At 43.8% G+C, this 20,609-nt stretch overlaps 1 protein-coding gene and 1 non-coding gene across 5 annotated transcripts in view; both read right to left on the bottom strand.

The window, feature by feature from the left end:
• DIAPH3 (diaphanous related formin 3) overlaps window positions 1-20,609 on the bottom strand; it is a 2,562,783-nt gene that overhangs the window by 330,807 nt on the left and 2,211,367 nt on the right. The window lies entirely within an intron of this gene.
• On the bottom strand, window positions 8,958-9,121 carry LOC138528918 (U1 spliceosomal RNA). Its single transcript, XR_011284317.1, has one exon. It is a non-coding gene; the product is annotated as a U1 spliceosomal RNA (small nuclear RNA).

Below are 20,609 nucleotides of genomic sequence, written 5' to 3'. Positions count from 1 at the left end.
CTGTACAATTCACATAATCCCCTCACTACAACTCTGCATACAAATTGAGAAACACCAGGTGCTTATTGGACAACACATTCTAACTAAATAGTAAATGCATTGTATCTATTTCTCGATTAGCTTACATTATATAAACATGTGTTATTATTGGCTGAAATTGAACGGCCGCAAAACTGAGGTCTTGATTATCGGCCCCTAAGGGGCTGCAGAGAACTGGACATCTGATTTCTGGCTGTCTCTGATGGGACCATTGGCGGTCCCGGCAGGGATGGTCCGGAATCTTGGGGTAAAGATCTCCTCAACTCTGACTATGCGTAGCCAGATAAACTCGGTCTAAGGCATTGGTTAAATGGTAGTATTGGCTATTGCAATGCCATCTACCTCACCCAGCCCGCATACCAGATAAACCATTTCAGGTCCTTCAAAATGCACCGGTCCTTGTGGTTAAAAGTATTCATTTTGGCCAGCGTATAACTGCCCGTCAGTCACTTCGTTGGCTGCCGGTCTCTGCACGAATAAAATGTAACGCGGCTTGTATTATTCATCAAGCCTTAAATGTCAAAGGCTGTCTGTCCATATAGGAGAAACTTGAGCAGTATCATCCAACGCAAGTACTTAGGTCTATGGACGCGGTGCTGCTGTGTATTCCGAGCTATGGCAAAGAGTGGATGGGAGGACAGGCTTTCTCTTTTGCAAGCCTGAAACTTTGGAATTCTCTACCGTTACCCCTGTGGCAGACCATGGATTTTGATCTTTTTAGGCGTGACCTAAAAACCCATCTTTTTGAATAAGGCCTCGTCCTTGTGGATAGACTGATGCACCATGATGCCTGTGGTGATAGTGCTCTATATAATATCCTGTTTTATTGATAAGACAGAAGCCCTTTTTTTTCTCTCTGATAAATGGCAAGCAAACTTAAATGGTTAGAAAACTTCTAAAAACAAGAAATGAGCGACGATAACATTTCCAATGGTATACAATAGATATTTTAATGTAAACAAATAATGTATTTTGTACACACCTTACTAAAATAATTTCTATTTTTCTTACAGTATGTAGTTTTCATGATGAAACCACGCCCCACTTTAATCATACCCAATCCCCAGAATCACAAACAGAAGCCCTATCCCCAACTCTAAATAATCAAATCATGAACTTGTCCAGCACATTAGAAGAACTTTTACAGTATGTGAAAAATCATGTGATTAAACATTTTCCATATCACTGTCCTTCTTGCACCTGTCCCCAGAAATCATCCCTAGCAAATTCTGAACATTTTAATAAAAGACGCTATGATGAAACCTCACTCCCTTCCTCCCCTCATAATTATTGTACAAAAGTTCCTGATTCTCCCATTAATGTTTCCCATTCCGATACACCAGCCCTTTCTTGAATAAATATATTGTTCGTACTATACATTTTTTCTTTATTGTTGTGTAACGTTTCCTATTTTTTTTTAACTCCCATTATGATTCCGCGGACACTACCAATGTCCGGGTGTCTGCACACAAAATAGAGGTGCCCCCAGACAGGGACGATGTCCGGACATGTCTGGTTTCGCATTATGCACTATTACTTAGTCCGTGGACACCATGCCTGGTCTATTGACTTCCAGCGCATGCGCACTGCGATTCCCACCTGAAAGGTGTCCAAACCCCCATGCAGCGTGATGGCAGAGTACACAAATGGTGTCCATGGCCAGTTTAAAAGTGCTTTTCCAGCCAATCTATGGTGTTTCAAGCACAAACTTTACTTACCCTTGCACAGCTACCAGATCCATCCTACGTTAATCTGGCAACTTTTTACAACTTTTCAAGGCCTATTTTCGACTCAGTAGTCTGCGGACAGTATGAAGGTTCACGAAGGTTCCTCAGAAGAGACCCACCCACCCACTACTTTTCCTAATTCTCAATCTGGCTATCCAGAAGAGAGCGCTTGTTTCACCGCTGGGCACATTTCTTTTTGCAGAACTTGTTCTTGGAGACCATGGCATCTTTTATGACCATTGCTTCTTCCCAGCCACCCCTATCACCATCGTCATCATCATCTGGAGGGCCTGGAGAGGGGAACAGGCGCGGTGATACAAAAGAGGATCAAGAGGAAGAAGAGGATGAAGTGGAGGAAGTCCCCATCACCAGTACTCTGAGTGGGTCCTGTGTGTGGACATTTTTCACAGCTGTTGGAAATGTCCCAAAGGCAAGCAAGGTTCGATGCATTGACTACTCAGTCACCGGAAACCGGGTTTGTACTCGTATGGGACTACTTCGATGAGGCACCACACCAAAATGACCCACGCGACTGCTCTGAGAAAGGCGATACCTTCCTCAGGTAAGAGCCGGTTGACTTCCTCGACCCCATCATCTTCATCTGCTCCTGTCACCACAATGGATACTCCTTTAGGGCAGAGGATCCCAGCGGCAGCTTCAAAGGCCATACAGAACGCTGCTGACCCTTAGCTTTCGAGGGTCACAATGCTATGCATGTACTGTGAAGCACCGATCTGTAGGGGGAGCAGTATCAGAGTGCTTTCGCGGCTGCGGTCAAGGACCATAAGAAACACTGCCACCTACCTGATTGAGGCCCACCCAACATCTTCCTCTCTCCACCTGCCCCTTCGTCCGTGGTTGGTGCCCCTTCGCTCCCCAACGTTGCCACCGCCAAAAAAATACAGAATTGAAAAAACACACAGAAATTGTTCCTTTAGGAGCAACCTTTCACTGTTAAAAAATAGAAGTGAGAAAAAAAGTCACAGGCCCCTGTGCAACCTGCATAGACTGTGGACAACGCAGTAGTGCGCAAACACCTAAATAATAACAGGCGTGGGACGCTTGAAATTATTTTAACTGTTTTGCATTCAAAAAGGATGGCTCTTAAAATAAACTTTTGTGTTCTTGGCTTTTATATGTATATTTTTTGAGTTTTACAAACTGAACTAAGAAAACATTTCACTGAGTTTAAATATTTCTTCCCACTTTCACAAAAACTGCTTCAAAGCATTTTGAAAAATCTGATTACTCATATCAGTTAGATGGACTCCATCTTGCCGGAAAATGTTGCCCCAATCAAAATTTAATATTCTCATTATGAGACAATGTCATGCCAACATCTCGAACAAAAGCACACACTGCTTTGACGTTGTGCCTCACTTTTCCATTTGCGGAACACATGAACTGGAACGCATCCACATCTGCCTCTGGGCAATACTTGAAAAAATAATTTTTGAATTAAGGAACATTTCCTTCAACTTTCCCAATGTCTCCTTCATTGCAAACTGCAATGCAATTCCAGTTACGTTCCCCAAACTGTTGCCCCCACAATGAATAATAATAATATCCAGATGTTTCAATTCAACCATATTTGCACAGAATGGGAGCAAGTCCACCCACTTCATGCCTGGCACTCCATACCAGAACACTTCCAATTCAGGGAATGCAAGATTTTTGGCTATTCCACAATGCTCAGCATACACCTTCAACTAATGAACCCAAGAGTCCCCCAAATCCAAAAGCCTTTTCAATCCCCTCACAACCCTCCTGCTACCCTCTCTTCCTATACACTACACCCAGGACTGATCCCCCGCTGTCTGCGGACATCCACTACTGTCCACGGTCTCCGCAGTCCCCTTTACATGTCAGGCAACCCTCAAAGACCCGGATGGGGCCGTGCGTCCGTGAACTACTGCGGTGTCTGCGGACGTCACCGCCACTTAAAGGGTGCAGGGGGAGAATTAACCACAATTCAAGTTATTTCATCTTTAGTTGTGACTCGGAAAAGAACCTTTTTTGGGGGTTTGTTAATAAGCGCCTTTTTTCCTTTTTTTGCTTTTATGTATTGTAGTACTGCACACTCTACATCTTCCTTTACAATGTTATTACAGGAACATTTTCAATGTATTCCTAATAATGGAAAGGAAAATGTCATTCTCAAAAGATGACATTCCAACAGCATATAAAAAATCAGATACTGCTTATTGACAAGCTGCTCCGATTCTTCAATTTGTGGACTGACAATGTTTGTTGGACATCTCCATGTTTGCCTCTGCTTTATTTCAGAAACAATAATCTTAGCAGCAGGAAACAGTTGCATTAGGCTTTTAAAGAAATCCATCAGGGCAACCTGCAAAGACATGGAGTCACAAACCCTAAACTGCTCTCTCCACAATGCACAATCACAATGTCTGGACATTTAAAGTGAGCCATAATCTCACAGAATGAAAAGAAACTTGTACAGTTTAAGCCACAAACTGCATGCCACAAAACGTCCACTTCTGCCAATCCAATATTCCCAAGGATGCCATGATTTTCAGCATACACCTTCAATGACTGAATTGAAGAGGCCCCAAGCATCCACACAGTCTGCCTTTTCAAACACATAGCCATAGCCATTGTCGGTGCTCTCACAATTCCTGCAAACAAAACTCCTGCTACCTTCTCTTCCTGTATAGCACACCCAGCAAACATGACTGGCTAATCCCCACAGTCCCCTTTCCATGCCAGGCATCCACAAAAGACCCAGATGTGGCACCTGCCGTCTGCAGACTCCTGCGGTGTCTACGGACCCCGTAGCACAGGAGCAGCCCTTCTACCCTTCCCACTTCCATGTTCTCAACACTCCCTCATTGGCTGCTTTCAAAGAGTCACACATCCATCCCTCAATCACATCCAAAACCTCTACACCTAACTGTGTCATTTCACTTCAAATGTACACTTGAACTCTGAGTACATAGATCCTGTTAATGAAAGGGATCTCCATCAAAAACTACTGTGCAACTGTCCAAGATTTCTTTTTCCAGATTCAACAAGATCTGCATCTAACAGCATTCATCACCTGCTCACATGAAGCAGCAAACAATTACAATGCTGTGCACTTCAAAATGTTTCTAGTTACAATCATTGTGATGAAAGTAAAAAAATGTATATGTGCATGTATAGCAGAACTGGGTCACTGTTTCATAAAATAAAGGAAAATCATATAAAATAGATATTTAGATCATTTTTAATTGGCACTCAGATACGTTGGCAGCATATGCATACATCCCAACATCACTCATTCCAATCTATAGATCCTTATTCAGTCTTTATTTTTTCCTTTGCATTCTTTCCTTTCCAATTAACTTTGCACATTATAAAACTCAAACTACAACTCCCAAGATGCAAAGACAAAAAGCACGACAACTTCAAGATTCAAAACTGTGGCATGTATATCAAATAAACATATACAATGCTGTGTTTTTCAAAAATATTTTTAAGCATTTTAAAGAAAGTTCAAAAATGCATATCTGTGATTACAGCAACACTGTGACTTTCATAAAAGAAAGTAAAAGCAGTTACAATAGATGTGTACACCATTTGTAAATGGCACTCAGTGTGCGCCAGTTTAATCTATTGACAGTACATGTATACTTCCTAACATAACCCATTCAAATCTTAAGCTGCTTATGCAGTCATATTTTTCTCTCCATTCTGTGACTTATACTCCAACTTTCACAATGCAAAAAGTAGAACTACAAGCCCGAGAACACAACCAAAATATCTAGGACTACAGAAACACCTACAGATAAGAATGCATCATGTATGCATATGCTTCTAACATATTAAACTTACACACACACACCAACTGCCATTTAAAAGGCTACTACAAATCTTTTCCAACAACTTCTCTTGCCTTTTACAAAACGTTAGAGCTTCTACAAATAAACATGCACATTTCTCAACTTTCATGAAAATGATCGTAAAAGCAAACCATTTTTAACCATCCACCAATTGAATTAACTGTTTTCCCCCACCACTCCTCCTTGCTTCAATATGAACCTTGCTTACTAAAAATACTTCGCCATTACCACATAGCCCCACTAACTTTTTTTTACAATTACAGGAAAGAAGTACATTACTGAAGAAAACACAAAAACCGAATACCCTTTGCATCCAACAAAGTAAGCACATTAATTTACCATGTATATGTATGTAAATATAACAGCACAGTTCCAATACATATTACCCCAGACTACTCTTTTCAAACCAACATTTCTTTCACTCTAGCCCATTATATTCCACCAATCACACTCTTACTATTCCCATCTACACAGCACCATTGCAACTCCCACTCTTTTGCTCAAAACAGCACAATCACCCTACAGATTCCATCACACCACCACTCCCTTACTCACTAACCAAACACCATCACACCCCTGTAGACTCTTACTCTCACAACCTTCCCAACCACACCTAATATTCCACCTCACAATCAAACAGCACTCTATTCATCTCTACAATCATACCCACAAACCCATGCACCATACATGCATATACATTGCACAACCTTTCAACGCAAACTTTCTGTCTTCCCAAAACACAACAAAATGCCTACTAAAAAGCAACTCCATAGAAAACAAAGAGAAAATAGAGCAGATGAAGACTAAAACTACACCATATAGGCCATTCACCTCTAAAACAATTTATCGAAAAACATTAAAACAAAAAAAGCTAGTAACCTCACTCAACAAAACGAAACCAGCCACGACTAAAATAGATGAGGCCCCGCTTGCAAAAACGAAATGTAAAAAATGATGTACAAAGAAAAAACGCCCTACTAACGAACCTAACCATCTATCTACCAGTGTTAAGCATGCCCGTAAGATAGCTCAGCGGGTTGAGCGCTCGCTGCTGAGATCTGAGTGTGATCTGCAGGTCGCAGGTTCGAATCCCATCAAGGCCAACTCAGCCTTTCATCCTTCCGAGGTTGATAAATGAGTACCAATTTCGGTTGGGCGATATTGTATGTAAATATGTGCTCTGTAAAGCGCTTTGGATTAAGGCGCTATATAAATAACACATAATTATCATTAACGTAGTCACAGTAAAGCATACATGTTACAGAAAATCTTCCACCGTAGAGTTCTTAATAATCTTATAAAAACATCTGAAAAGTCACAATATACCCTTAAAAACTGCCGCAGGAGACTAATCCTGCAACCTCTAATACACAGCGCTTTTCTACTAAAGAGAACATTGTTTATATTGATTCTCAACAGAATGAAACCACCAAATAAATGAATCAATAAATTACAAAAAGTACTTCTAAACATGCGCAGTGTCAATATAGAGACCTATTAAAACTTTTGTGATGGTGAAGGGATTCACACAAGGGCACGCACTGGCAGTGCGCTCAGAATCTCTGCCAAAAGACCAGGGGCTCTCTGTGCAGCCAACCTAGCAGGTCTAGTGCACACTTTACCTTTTCTTTCTTTCACCAATAAATCAAGAAGCACAGAACCATACTTCAATGAAGAAGCTTATAAACAAGAGCGAAAAACAATTGCCATAGATAATAATGGTTGAGGATATGAAATGGTGGAACACACCATTAAGGCAAAAGAAACCCTTATAGAAATAAAGTCCCGAACAAACTTTGAACCAAATGCTCCTTATACCGAAACAAAACGTCCAGTGTACAAATGGACAAGCAGCTCAATGTGTAATGTACGTCAACAATCCTTTAAATCTTTACAGCAATTCCTCAATCACTATGTGAAACTAAAAGACAAAAAATAAATTAAATCTTAAACCATAGACTCCTGTCTAGTGCGCAGCCACACTGGTCTGCAAGGACATTCATTAGCCTGCATTTTAGGAACTGCTTGCAAAAGCACTTTCCACCACATCAAAATGTTAGGGACACACCATTCTTCTATACAGAATTGTGTGCAGCGACGACACTATGCAAAAAGTCCTGCTTTCGAACTGCAAAATTTATATAACATTTTCCTACATGGAACAGCCAAAAAACTGCTTCAAGAAATAGATCACATCTGACGTAAATACTTTGGAACTGAAAGTGACTTAGAACATTCTGTACCTTTAGAAAACATTACCGAAAACCTCACACACCAACATCCTAATGAAGACATACAAAAAAGAAATAGGTACATTTCAAAACACATCTGCTGAAATACCATACCAAATATGTGTCGGTTGTCACAGAACGTTTTATAAAAAGTGCACAAAAATAGTAGATCTAGCCTACAAAATAGAATAGAAGACGATGAAGAATCCCAATGGTTCTAATTAGCTTTATAGCTAACAGCAGAAACTAAATGCAAAATAACTAACCCCTCAACAATTTGCACGTACTGCAACACAAAGTTTGGCAATAACCAAATGCCATAACGTGCTATCACTAATAACTTAGAAATATTCCCACTTCAAAAGCTCTCCAACAGCTTAACTAGCATGAGAGCATTATAATACAAACAGTGCACCCATTTCAAGCTATAATATGCCTTCAACCGAAATAAGCCAATTCACTGCCACCCGAGTTACTAAAGGGCACCTGTGGCAAAGTAGTATATTTGCCATTAGATCTAAAAGAAAATGTACAAACTCTAGGAGTACAATGGCCAATACATCAATCTTTGATTGTACTAATTAATGGTGTGCCAAAAAAAAAAAAAAAGTGGCAACAACTAGTCCAGGCTTGTCCAACCTTTTTAAATATAGGGCCGAAGCACTAACTTTTTGTCGCCCAGTGGGCCGGTTAGCCAAAAGTCAATAACCTTACGCAAAGCAGTATATTAAAAAGCGATAGTGTGTGACCTCTGACACAATAGCTTCACAGGCAGTGATAGCCATGCAGCCCCAAAGATAGCTTTTGGTGTCAGGGGCAGTAATCAAAGGTTAGTTGCTTGTGATATTCTCCTATTAAGTTGCATTGACCCCACAACAGTTTTCCATTTTTTCTTTCCAACAAGCTGAATATCGGCATCGCTATTGGGAATTCTCATGGGCCCACCAGTGAACCCCTGTGAGAGATTCAGCACGTGGGAATGCATTGGCAGTGCAGCGCGTGGGCACGCACTGGCAGTGCGCTCAGACTCTCTGCCACAAGACCAGGGCCTCTCTGTGCAACCAACCTAGCAGGGCTAGTGCACACTTTACCTTTTCTTTCTTTCACCAATAAATCAGGGGAAAGCGCAAACACTGTCCCCCACTACCAGAAATAATGCAGTCGAGTATCCCGCATTTGGGGACACAGCAGGGGTCAGCAAATCCGATGTGCAATGGGTGAGAATCCCCCTGGGAGATCTGCCTTTGTGATCACAGATTCTCCCCTGCCAGGTAAGTATGAGTTGCAAGCAAGAGGGCAGGGGTTGGGCCCGTTCTGGAAGCCCCACTAAGCGAGGGTGAGAAGGCAGGCCCTGACCCAGAACCGCCCCCCCCCCCTGAAGCTCTGAGTGGGCACCTGATATGATGGGGCGCACAAGTCTGGGGTTAGAGGCCTGCGCACTTGACCTCTCCAGTGAATGCTGTGGACCTGAGCTGCTCAGCGCTGTCCCCCTTGACTGCAGCAAAATAAATTCTGCCGCAAGACCAGGGGCTCTGTGTGCAACCACTCGCACACCTTACTTTTTCTTTCTTTCACCAATAAAGCAGGGCTGTGGGCCCGATGAGCTGCTCAGAGCTTGACTGCAGCAAAATACATTCTGCACAACCTTCAAGGGGGTTGGAGGGGGTTAAAACATTTGCATTTCAAGCTGCATGCTTTTGCAATCCGCGAATGCCCACTTTTAACAGCACAAACTAGTTTTACCCTTCTCATAAAATATTTTCAAACACATCTTTTTTCCGCACCTATTTAAATTAATATGTGTTTAAGCCTCTGATCACCTGCTATATCTCTATCTAGCATTTTAAAACCCTAGCTTCCTCAGCGCTATAAATGACTATAAACAAAGAAACTGTGGGAGGGCGAGGTGTACAGCAGAGAGGGAGAGATGCAGAGCAATACATACATGAGAGAAGTGCGCCGAGTGGTGCACTGATGGGTGAGGTGCAAAGAGCAGGGCACAAAAGACAGAGTTGCCCAGAAAATGGTGCACACAGTAAATCAGGGAAATTCCTCTTGCACCAAAGCTCTGGGCTGACAGATAGGGGGCAGTGGTGTGTAGAACCTCGTGCAGTACAGAAGGCTGCAAACAGAGGTGCATTATCTGAGCAGAAAGTAGTGCACAGAGGAGAGTAATGAAAAGAATGGTGTGCAGGAAGACAGCTGTAAAGAGGTGCATTGTCTGAGAAGAGTGGTGTGGTGTGCCTGAGAGAGGGATGCAAAGAGGGGTACATTGGCTGAGCGGTTAGTGGTGCACAGAGCAGAGTTGTGCACAGAAGGGTGTGCAACGTAGAGATCTGCAAGGTCAGCTGCATTTGCTGAGAAGAGAGTGGTGCCCAGAAGAGTGCAGTGTGCAGGGAAGAGGAATGTAGAGAGGTGCACAGGCTGCAAAGAGAGTGGTACACAGAGGAGAGTGGTGCACAGAAATGTGTGCAGGGAGAGAGCTGCAGAGGAAGGTTCACTGGCTGATCAGAGGGTGGTGCACGGAGAAGAGTGGTGCAAAAAAATGAGCACATGGGGAGAAATCTGCAGCAAAAGGTGCATTGCCTGAGTAGAGGGTGGTGCACAGAGGAGAATGGTGCACAGAAAGGTGTCCAGGGGACAGCAGCTGCAGATAGAGGTGCATTGGCTGAGCAGACAGTTGTGCACAGAGGTGAGTGCTGCAAACAAATGGTGTGCAGGGGAGAGAGCTGCAGAGAGAGGAGCATTGCCTGAGCAGAGGGTGGTGCACAGAGAAGAACGGTGCACAGAAAGATGTGCAGGGGAGAGAGCTGCAGAGAGAGGTGCATTGCCTGAGCAGAGGCAGTTTGAGTTGCAAGCAAGAGTGCAGGGGTTGGGCTTGTTTTGGAAGCCCCGCTAAACGAGGTTGAGAAGGCAGGCCCTGGCCCAGCCCCAGCCTTCCCGGAACCCATGACCTCGTTTATTTATTTATTCAATGTTTGACGGATATTCGACAAACATTTCATAAATAAATAAATTAACCGGGTCGCCACGACCGGGTTAATTTATTTATTTCTGCAATGTTTGACAGATCCGACAAACATTGCAGAAATAAATCAATTAACTGGGTTGGTGGCTGAGGACTGTAACTTCCTTGGGTGACCCTATGCATGGGGTCACCCGAAGAAGTTACAGGTTGTGCGCTGGCACATTTTTTGTTTTTTTTTACCTTTGAGCTCACGGGCCACATGAAACGGCTTGGATGGCCGCATTGTGGCCCGTGGGCCGCATGTTGGACAACCCTGAAATAGTCGACATAAACAAAGTTAGACAAGCCCTACAATAACTAAAAGAAAACAATGAATACTACAAAGAAAGAAACAGAGGAAAACTTAAGAGTAACCACCCAAATTATTCAATACTCACCAACAACTGGCCAATTTGAACATGTAGATCCTGCTACTGCAGCCAACATTTTAGACCAGTATACAATTCACCCGATACACTCCAAAGACACAATAGACGATCCCATTAGAAACATTTCAAATGCAGCAAGCCAAAGGATCCCCAATGAGCATATGGGAGAAAAAGTGTAAAAGCACGTTCTTTTCCTCTACTCTTTCCTACAGGAAAAGGAAGAAGATATGATGAAAGGTCTGTGCAAATTAGTGCATCAGGATATCGTGCTTTAAGAATGTATTCTGAAGACCCCAGAGACAGACAAAATGTTGAATACATTTTCCATCTCCTATTCGAAAGTGAACTAGCAACTCTATGTTATGGAGTTGCACACACATTAAAAACAGGCTCTAACTTTTAAAACATATGCACCATCCAACTTCTTAAAAAAATAAAAGACAAAGATGAAGTTTTGCAGTCAAGTATGACAAATCCCTTGACAAACACGAGTGGTACAAAAGAATACTGGTTCCGATGTCACGCTGATGTAGGTTGTATGATAAGTAACCTAGGCCCATCCACATGGTTTGTTACTTTAAGTTGTGCAGAGTACGCTTGAGATGACTTGCACAACTTCTTACCCACTGCAAACCAAAATAAAGACGGAATCGATATAAAAACACCAGGAGAACTCTGTTCTCTTAAACCTGTCAATGTATCAAGGTACTTTCACCATCGCTTCATTGCCATGCTGCATTTTATCTGCAATAAAACTGATAAGAATATCAATCCAGAGGAGCACTACATATCAACATGCTTTTGTGGATATAAGAAGCTCCTAAATTTGGCCATGATAGTGATGCCATTGTTTTAGTTTATTGAAAAATACATTACCTGCAACATCCCTTCAGAAGCCACAGATAGTGACCTACATACACGCCTTACGCTTCCAAAAACAAAATGTGGCAAATACTGCCGACGTAGATAAATAAATAAGGCAAATAATATCCCAAATGTCGCTTTTGTTTCCCTAGACCAGTTTGCAAAAAAGGACAAGTAAATAGCTTGATGTCTTCCGTTAGACAAATCATAAAAGGCAAATCCCCTAAAAATACATAGACCATTAAAAGGGGCGAAGCATCCAAGTAGATCAATTATTACAATGAAATAATTGTCCTCTTGTGGAATGCAAACATAAACCTACAATACATTGCAGACAATTCTACTGCAGTTACAAGATATGTCACAGCCAAAGCTGAGAAAAGAGAGCTAAAAGACCTCTGGGATGACATATGATCTGACAAAACACCATCACAAAAATTGTACAGCTTCGGGATAATAAATGCTCTCCCATAGAGAATGCGGTTGCTAGGAAGCTGCAGACCATTTAACAGGTACAGCCTTATATGGCAAATCTGAACACATAGGGCCTCATTACGACCCTGGCGATAGCCGTGCCCTTATAAAGGGCAAGGCTGCCGCCAGTAATTATTTTTTACCGGAGCCCAGAAAAGGGCAATAACCGGGTCATGCCGACCTTGGCAGACCTGGTAATTGCCCTTTTCTGGGCTCCGGTAAAAATGAATCCCCATTCCCATTTGATGGGGCTCAATGGGAATGGGGAGGATGCTAACAAAGGGCCCGTTAATGATGGGCCTGTTAGCATCCTGGACTGCTAGCGGGTCCCGCTAAGGATGCCTGGTCTGGCTAGGCATCCTGAGTGGGACCCGCTAGCAGACCTCGTAATGAGGCGGCCTGGAATTACCGCTGCCGGTCCCTTACCGGCACCGTTCATTCCGTGGCCACCAGGGTATTAATGAGGCCCATTGTCTGGCTGAACCTTGGACCAGCTTCATACCAAAAGAGTATTAAAATCCTACCAAGAGATGGAAAACACAGCCACAAATGAGCCTAACAGCCAGGACATTTAAAAAAAAAAAACAATGTAATTGACACACTACCCATCATGTCTGGTAAACAATTTCTATTACTCCCTTTTTGGGTAAGCTCCTGGAAAAGGTGGCCATCTCTCAGCTAAATCTTCATTCAGACTCTGGTGGCGCCCTCCATGACTACCAATCTGGCTTCAGAGCTGCCAGAAGCACGGAAACTGCTCTCCTTAACATCCGTGAAGACCTGCTCTCCAACCTTGACTCTAACATTCCCTCTGTCCTCATCCTACTCTAGCTTTCCTCTGCGTTCAACACGGTCAACCATACCACCCTGCTCAAACGTCTCTGTGACAACCTGGGTATCACTGGTCAGGCTCTGGCCTGGCTGACCTCTTTTCTTTCGGTTCGACTGTCCCAGATACAACTTGGGTCCTTCCTATCTTCTATCTCTCTCACCACCTGTGGTGTCCCCCCCTGGGGTCTAACCTCTCGCCCTGGCTTTTCGACCAATACCTGGAAACTGTCGACTACTGCATCTCCATCTTCAGCTCAACTTTCCAGTGCTATGCTGACAACACCCAACTCATTTTCAGGCTTCCGTCAGCCTCCTCCTCAGCCTCCTCCTCTCCTTCCCTCATCTCGGTCTGTCTAATTCGCCATTCAAAATTGTTGTGCCGCCAACGATCTTTGTCTAAATGCCAACAAGACTGAGATTCTCCTTATTGGTACACCTTCTCCATCCTTTCCTCTCACTCTCTGCCGGCCTCCGTTGGCCCTCCTCCTACCCCGACCTGCGTGGCTAAGAACCTCAGGGTTATCTTTGATTCCACACTTTCCTTCTTCGCACACATCTCTGACGTCTCCAAAAAGTCAAACTTTTAATTGCACCTCCTTAGAGGTACTCTGCCATTCCCTTCCTTCCCTTCATTGGCTCCTAGTGGATGCAATGATTACATTTAAAATCCTCTGCATTGTCCACAAGGCTTTCTGGGGGCTGGGTCCAAAATACCTCCAACTATCCCTCCGTAAATACCTCCCCTCTCGAGCCCTTCACTCCTCTAACTCCCTTAGGGTTAGTAGTTTTGCAAAGAAACGAGCTGGCGGTAGTTCTCTGTCTTCGGCTGGGGCCTCCCTTTGGAACAGCCTCCGGGCCACCTTGAAACTAGAGGAAAACGATATCCTGTTCCGGAAGCACCTCAAGACCTTCCTCTTTGCCTCTGCCTTTGCCCCTTCTCCCCTGTTGATCTGTTTCTTCTCTTGGCATTGTGCACCTGGCCACCACCCTCTGTCATTCAAGCCCAGGTACCTGCTCACCCCGCCACCCCCCTGCACTGGGGTTCTGTATCTGTACCCATACAGTCCCCCGCTTTTCTTCTGCACTTATCAGATCTACCCTATCTGACTAACCTTCACCTGCCACCTGCACTACCATGGTTTATTGCCCTTATTTATTTATTTTATTTAGTATTTTTTCTGTTCTCTCCTCTGTTCCGCACTTCCACTTCCCACCCTTCCATGTACTTTGCTCCTTTACCCTTTTCCGCTTTCTTAAATGTCACTGGGCCTAGTAACATCACGGTTTTCTATCTTGTTCTCCCTTGTTTCCCTCCCTTTTGCCTGGCTGCGCTCTGAAACACTTGTGTACGAGCGCAATATAAATAAAATATCATTTCATACAGAAGTACTCCTTTGGAAAAAGTGTGTACGACATTGTCCAAAACTACATCTACAAAAACAATGTCACACCAAATGACACAACTGGCAAATATTCTGTCTCAACTTGTGAAGGAAGCCCAGTGAGACTCACCAAACCCAGTCTAATTAATCATATAAAGCTATCATTTACATTTCCACAACATAGAGAACTGTATTACATGGCACTACTCCAACTTTTTAATCCTTGGATAAAAGAAAAATAATTATTAGCCGACTATGATTTATTTGAAGCTGCATTCAAAGAAAATGAAAGCAGTATAACACATGACAATTTCAAACAATACAAACAAATGTTAGACAATGAACATCAAACAAGAGGAAGAAAGTGAAGCTCAACTAGACAAAGACACTCCTGAGGGAAGTCAACCTTCCCTTACAGGAAGCCAAGACCCATTTGGAGAACCTCTCATTCTAAATAAAGAAGAAATAGCCACTACTGATGTAGAAAATACCCTGTATCAATATAAACAATCTGAGGAAGATTTGTCAATGCTGGAATCACAGCTAAATGATGAACAACTCACAATTTATGTAGCAGTCACTCAAGAAATTGAACATGGTTTTACACATGAAACTAAAACCTGTAGCTGTAATAATTATAAACCTCTGCTCTTGTATGTAAGTAGTGAAGCTGGTTCTGGTAAACATTCCTAATTAAAAGAATCAGCACATTTCTACAAAACTTAACAAACAACAACCTTTAGGCTATAGTAACAGCCCCCACAGGTTTAGCGGCCTACAACATAGGAGGTGTGACTTTACACCGACTACTACTCCTCCCGTAGAACACTAAAACGTTAGAATACTACAAATTATCAGCAGAAGCTGCTACTGAAATATGCAGAATTCTAAAACAATTGAAAGTGTTCCTGATGGATGAAGTAAGCCTTGTTTCCAACCTCATGTTGGCTTTAATTCATCTCATCATGCAAGATGTCCTAAAACCCAACTCAAAATAACTGTTTGGAGGAAAACATGTTATTGTTTCCGGAATCCTGCTACAGTTAACAGTGAAAGGTCAACCTATTTTTAAAACATTACAACACAAACAATGCAATAACATCAAAAGCATTGGAAATGTACATAAATCTCTGGCAAAATTTTCACTGCAGAGAACTACCTCAAAACATGCACCAGTCTGCAGACCTCACCTCTGCTAATATTTTAAAAAGCATTAGAACTGGTCTGCTTACTGAAGATGCAAATTCCATCTTAAACAGTCGGCTAATCCATGAGCTATATGGATGAAACACATCTGCTCCTGATGTCATGCAACATTTAACTAAAAAACATCTAAAATGTATGTCCTTAATCCAACCCTTGCAAGCGGTAGTCAATTCAATTTCAGTATTACTATATATTTTTATTAAAGATCTGTTTACTGACTTCATCACAGTGTTGCCTTGATTTTATCTGTCTCTAGACCCTGGAGTGTGGTCCTTGCCGGTTCCCGGCGCTTTTCTTTTTGTGTGTGCAATATATATACATTTTCAAAAGTAAAGACACTCATAAAAATGTCCTGAACCGCACTCGTGCTCCAAAAATTACCCAAAACTCAAGTGGAGAAGGAAAAACATTTTTTTCAATAAACACAGCCAAAATAAGCAGCAGAGGCATATATATATATATATATATATATATATACATATGGGATACATTACTCACCGTAATCGTATTTCTGATGCTTGTATCTGCTTAGATTCACATGCTGTGCATAGGCCGACATCTAGTGGAAGCTGCGGAGTATTACAGTTTGTTTTTCGAAACTCGAAAATGGGCGTCGACACAGGCGTGCCAGTAATACTATCCCTAGTGTGACGTCCACTGTACCCAAGATCCCTCACGCGTCTGGGATCCTCAGATTGTATTTTTTCTGACATGAGGAAGCATGAGGAGTAGCGTGAGTACAGATAATCCAAGCAGATAGACAGAAAGGTAAGACTACAAGTAATCATGCGCCTTCTCTCGGAGGGGAGGAAGGGTGGGTCGCATGTGAATCTAAGCAGATACAAGCATCAGAAATACGATTACGGTGAGTAATGTATCCCTTCTGAGGCTTGTGAAATCTGCTTAGATCACATGCTGTGCATAGATTAGCGAGCAGTACCCGAAGAAGGAGGTGGGATGTGAGAAGGGTCATGAGCAAACAGGTGTCTTAGAACCGCTTGTCCCACTTGTGTATCTGTCTTGGAATGAGTGTCAATGCAGTAATGCTGAGTAAAAGTGTGAATAGAGCTCCAAGTAGCTGCTTTGCAAATGGTGTCGAGGGGAACATTTGCAATGAAAGCCAGAGTGGCACCAATGCCTCTAGTAGAATGGGCCCTTGGCGTAAAAGGCAGAGTTTTTCCAGAAAGAGAGTAACACAGCTGTATACAGTTGATAATCCACTTCGAGATCGCGCCTTTAGAGACGCAATCTCCCTCTCTGCCTGTAGCTACGGAGACAAACAGTTGATCTGTTTTTCTTAGCGGTCTGGTTTTATTTACATAGTAGAGGACCGCCCTACGCACATCAAGGGTGTGTAGTTTCACCTCAGCCGAGCTTTGCGGGTTCTGGAAGAAAGCCGGAAGCTTGATGGACTGGTTTACATGGAATTTAGATATGAATTTAGGTGAAAACCTAGGGTGTGTGCGTAAAACCAGTTTGTCTTTGTGGATAATAAAGAAAGGATCCTGCACTGACAGAGCCTGAATTTCACTGACCCTTCTTATGGAGGTAATGGCTACTAAGAAGGCCGTTTTATAAGTCAGGTGTTTGAGACTACTTTTATGCATGGGTTCGAAAGGGGGGCCCATGAGCTTAGCTAGCACCACATTGAGGTCCCATCCTGGCGGTGGGTTCGAAATAGGAGGGTGAAGTCTCTTTACTCCTTCCATGAAGGCTTTAACTACTGGTACTTTCCACCACGATACTTTGTTATGGGATGTGGTGTAAGCCGAGAGGGCTGCCAGGTGTACTTTCAGAGAGTTAAAAACCAAACCTGCGTCCAGCAGGTGGAGCATGTATGTTACTACGTTGGAAGGAGTGCAATCAACTGGGTTGATTTGTTTCTTCTGGCACCAAATAACGAATCTCTTCCACTTGTCAAAGTAACAGTGCCTTGTGTTTGGTTTCCTGGATTCTTTTAGGATGTCCATACACCTCTGTGGTAAATTGAGATGCACAAACTCTATGACCTCAGGAGCCATGCTGCCAGGTTCATTGAGTTGGGTTCCTGGTGCACTGTTTGACCTTGTTGCTGGGACAGTAGGTTGTACCAGGCTGGGAGTTTGATGGGCTCGCACAGCGCCATCCTGCGTAGGTGTGGAAGGGAGTAGTTTCTTACCTGTAACTCCATTTCTCCAGCATTGGTATCTTTCATGGATTCACATGCTTAGAATATTCCCCGTCGTCAGACTGGGAACCCTCGGTACACATATATATAGTCATTTCCAATAGGAAAAAACTTCTGCCCTATCCCCGTCTGCGTCCTCTACGGGGCCGCCCACGTACACCCCGTTGGACGTGATGGTATATAAGCCCCGACCCCGCGGGTCCCTTCAGATTTCGACCCCTCCAAGATAACGGGGGAAAACTTGCTTACATACCAATCTTCCACATTGCAGTCCGGGGAGGCCGGAGGGCGCATGTGAATCCATGAAAGATACCAATGCTGGAGAAATGGAGTTACAGGTAAGAAACTACTCCCTTCTCCAGCATTGGATCTTTCATGGATTCACATGCTTAGAATAGATTGTAAAGCAGTAACATCAAGAAGGAGGTGAGAGTGCAATGTAACTTACATTCGTAGAGACACCCCCAAACACTGCCGTTTACACCATGTATGTAAGCAACAACTTATTATACTGATACGAAACGGATTTCCGCCATACAATGCTATGTCATATGACTCAGTATGCACCCCTTGCGCATATATCTACCCGACCACTTATGTTTAGGTCAATAAACTATGTACATTCATGTATACACTCTGAAAAAACAGCTGAGGCCAAATAATAGGCAGCATTATTCTTGAAACTTTGGCTTACCTCATTGAAAAAGGTGGCGAAGCACTGCCCTTCCCATTTGTACCTCATCCGCGTGCTGCTTTTCCAGGCAGTAGTGGCGCGTAAACGTGTGCGGAAACAGACCATGCCGCCGCCTGGCAGATGTCCGTCAGCGGAATTCCTGCCCATAGAGCCACGGAGGAAGATGTCGATCTCGTGGAATGGGCTCTGGGACGATGTAGTAGAGGTCTCCCGGCCTTGGAATGACACAGGGTAATCGCAGAGGAGACCCAGCGAGCCAGACCTTGTTTGGAGATAGCCTTACCCCTAGCCGAGGGGCCGTAGGCGACGAATAGCTGTCTGGTGGCTCTGATATCTTGCGTTTTTTGCAGGTAAAATTTTAGCGCCCTTTTGACGTCCAGAGTGTGAAGAGCCTTCTCCGCCGTCGACGAAGGAGATGCAAAGAAAGTAGGGAGTACCAGGGTCGAGTGCTTATGATAGACCGACGGTACTTTTGGGATGAATGAAGGGTTAGTTGATAAAATAACTTTGTCCTTAAAGAACCTCAGATATGGAGGGTCTATGACCAGTGCCTGTAGTTCCGACATTCTTCTAGCCGAAGTGATGGCAACTAGGAACGCGAGTTTCCAAGATAGAAATTGTAGAGATGAAGAGGACATTGGCTCAAAGGGAGGCTTCATTAAGGCAGCTAGAACCGTGTTCAGACTCCACGACGGTGGGAACCGTTTTTCCGGAGGGAAGGTTCTAAACAGACCCTTCATGAAATGCTTCACTAGCCTGTCACTGAATAGTGGAGGGGACTGTCTTCTTCTTGTAAATCTCGAAACAGCCGCCAGGTGCACTTTGATTGACGATGATGACAGTCCGCTCTCCGCAAGATGAAGAAGATACGGGAGGATTTGCTCCGGAGTTACTTCCAAAGGTTGTATATTTTGTTGTGTTTGACACCATATACAGAACCTTTTCCATTTGCTTACATATGATTTGTTAGTGGACGGGGCCCTGGCCGCCTGCAGAATCCTTCGGCAATCAGTCGAGACTTTTAGGTTCCCGAACTCCGAGAAGTCAGGAGCCATGCAGTTAAGTTCAGGCTGTCCGGATTGTGGTGCCACACGGTCCCCTCGTACCTGGACAGGAGGTTCGGCACTTTCCTGAATGGTATCGGCTGATCCAGCGACAGATGAAGGAGGTCTGAGAACCATGGTTGCCTCGGCCAGCGCGGGGCCACTAGGATGACCCGGCAATTGTACCTGTGGATCCCCTGGATCGTCCTCCGTATGAGGGGAAATGGAGGGAAGGCGTAGAGGAACTTGCCTGTCCACGGAAACGAGAACGCTTCCCCCAGGGAGCCTGTTTGGGGCCATCTGCTCGCGAACTGAACACATTTTCGGTTTCTTTCCGTGGCGAAGAGATCGATCGACGGGGTCCCCCATCTTTCGAAGATTTTCCCGAGTTGAGTGGAGTCCAGCTCCCACTCGTGTATTTGTGACATAGTCCTGCTCAGGGAATCCGCCTGTACGTTCTTCGCTCCCGGTAGGTGGTATGCCACTAGGGAGATGTGGTGTTTTAAAGCCCAATGCCAGATCTTTTGAGCTTCCTTCGAGAGGGTCCTGGATCTGGTGCCACCCTGTTTTATCAGGTAGAACATAGCTGTCGTATTGTCCGTGAGCACTCTTACTTTTGACCCCTTGATGTGTGGGAGGAAAGATTTCAGGGCCCATCTCACCGCCCTTAGCTCCAGGACGTTGATATGTAGGCGAGATTCGGTCGACGA

The sequence above is a fragment of the Ambystoma mexicanum genome, chromosome 7q (assembly GCF_040938575.1).
Source record: "Ambystoma mexicanum isolate Mex_15411 chromosome 7q, UKY_AmexF1_1, whole genome shotgun sequence".
Taxonomy (NCBI): domain Eukaryota; kingdom Metazoa; phylum Chordata; class Amphibia; order Caudata; family Ambystomatidae; genus Ambystoma; species Ambystoma mexicanum.
Note: the sequence above shows the minus strand (reverse complement) of the source record. Positions and strands in the feature narration are given on the sequence as shown.